The sequence below is a fragment of the Pseudophryne corroboree genome, unplaced genomic scaffold, assembly GCF_028390025.1.
Source record: "Pseudophryne corroboree isolate aPseCor3 unplaced genomic scaffold, aPseCor3.hap2 scaffold_1431, whole genome shotgun sequence".
NCBI lineage: Eukaryota > Metazoa > Chordata > Amphibia > Anura > Myobatrachidae > Pseudophryne > Pseudophryne corroboree.
This window is the reverse complement of record NW_026968059.1, coordinates 107,501-110,000: the sequence shown is the minus strand read 5'-3', so window position 1 is coordinate 110,000 and position 2,500 is coordinate 107,501.

Here is a 2,500-nt window from a genome sequence, read left to right as displayed (position 1 = left end):
TTGAGCTCCAGGGCTTTTTGCTTTTTGTAACCCGGTTCCTGGAGCCCTGCCTGGGCAAAATCGGATGCAAGAAGGCCCTGCCCATGCTGATCTCTGAGCTCCGCGCATCTTCTGTCACGGGTCCTTTCGCAAAAGCTCCAGGGAAACAGGCTTTTCGGCCCCGGACAGAGTCCCGGCTCTCTCGCTCGCCTCGTTGGTACCTACTGATCCGGCGGAGGTGTTCTCCGGCGGGTAGCGACACGGACGGCCGAGGGCGCGCTTCACCCAGGCTTCAACCATCTCCTCCCCGAGCCCCTGGAAGTGCCGCTGGGCCGCGGGCGCCCCGGTCCGCACTCATCCGCGACACTTCCGCGCTGGAGTCCGACGCTCGCCGGCCGCGTCCCCCGGCCCGCGGGGGCCCGGGGGGAGGCCCGACGCGTGCGGGGGGAGGCGGCGGGCGGCGGGGGCGCCCCCGCGCCACCCGACGGCGCCCCCCGGTGGCCAGAGGCGGCTCGGAGCGAGACGATCGGGGGGGGACGGCGGCGCGTGACCCGCCCCGGCCCCCTTGGCCCAGCGGACGGGCAGGCGGCTCCCGGGCGCCCCCCCCGATCCCCGCCGCGGCGCCCCCCGGTGGCCGCCTGACGCCACTGCGGGGGGTGCAGATTCCGTGTGTCCTCTCGGATAAAAACAAAAGAAACGATTCCCGTCGGGCGAAAGTAAGTGGGACGCAGGGCCCCGGGCCCCGACGGTCCGCGCGCGCGGCGCCCCCCGCTGGCCGGTCGAAGGGAGGACAAAAATAAAATGAAAAAAATTTCAAAAAAGCACTCGCCCCAAACAGACGAAAGGTACCCGGTCCGCCCGGATGAACCCTCCCCCGTGTCCCCGCCGCGGCGCCCCCCGCTGGCCAGCCGAGGTAATACACGATTGAGAGGGGGGGAGTGAAAAACAGGGGCAAAAAATGAAAAACACCCCACCCGTTTGAATGCAAAGTCCCGGAGCGGCCAGGGGTGGACGCCGGTCCGCGCGCACGGCGCCCCCCGCAGGCCAGTTGAAGGGAAGAACGGAACGAGACTTAAAGATAAAAAAAAATTTCAAAAAAGCACTCGCCCCAAACAGATGAAATGTACCCGGTCCGCCCGTGTCCCCGCCGCGGCGCCCCCCGCTGGCCAGCCGAGGTAATACACGATTGAGAGGGGGGGAGTGGAAAAAAAAAGGGCAAAAAAATGAAAAACACCCCACCCATTTGAATGCAAAGTCCCGGAGCGGCCAGGGGTGGACGCCGGTCCGCGCGCACGGCGCCCCCCGCAGGCCAGTTGAAGGGAAGAACGGAACGAGACTAAAAGATAAAAAAAAATTTCAAAAAAGCACTCGCCCCAAACAGATGAAATGTACCCGGTCCGCCCGTGTCCCCGCCGCGGCGCCCCCCGCTGGCCAGCCGAGGTAATACACGATTGAGATTAAAAAAAACCAGGCAAAAGACAAAAACACACCACCGATTTAAATGCAGTGTTCACGAGCGCCAGTCCGCGCGCGCGGCGCCCCCTGCTGGCCGCGTAAAAAAAAAAAATAATAATAATAATAATAATCCACCGTTGTGAATTTGCGATGTGTCCGGTACGGCGGCGGCGGGGAGGAGGTCTCCCCTCGTCGGCGCACCCTGGTGGGGGGAAATAAATGAAAGGGAAAAAAAAAAAGAAGAACAGCCCGGGCTCTCGCCGGCTTCCGCAGCCCGGGCTCCCTCCGGCTTCCGCGGCCCGGGCTCCGTACATACAGACAGCAAATGAAATAACGGACGGATGGATGGAAGAGAAGAACAGCCAGGGATCTCGCCGGCTTCCGCAGCCCGGGCTCTCGCCGGCTTCCGCAACCCGGGCTCCAGCCGGCTTCCGCAGCCCGGGCTCCCTCCGGCTTCCGCGGCCCGGGCTCCGTACATACAGACAGCAAATGAAATAACGGACGGATGGATGGAAGAGAAGAACAGCCAGGGATCTCGCCGGCTTCCGCAGCCCGGGCTCCCTCCGGCTTCCGCGGCCCGGGCTCCGTACATACAGACAGCAAATGAAATAACGGACGGATGGATGGAAGAGAAGAACAGCCAGGGATCTCGCCGGCTTCCGCAGCCCGGGCTCTCGCCGGCTTCCGCAACCCGGGCTCCAGCCGGCCTCCGCAGCCCGGGCTCCCTCCGGCTTCCGCGGCCCGGGCTCCGTACATACAGACAGCAAATGAAATAACGGACGGATGGATGGAAGAGAAGAACAGCCAGGGATCTCGCCGGCTTCCGCAGCCCGGGCTCTCGCCGGCTTCCGCAACCCGGGCTCCAGCCGGCCTCCGCAGCCCGGGCTCCCTCCGGCTTCCGCGGCCCGGGCTCCGTACATACAGACAGCAAATGAAATAACGGACGGATGGATGGAAGAGAAGAACAGCCAGGGATCTCGCCGGCTTCCGCAGCCCGGGCTCCCTCCGGCTTCCGCGGCCCGGGCTCCGTACATACAGACAGCAAATGAAATAACGGACGGATGGA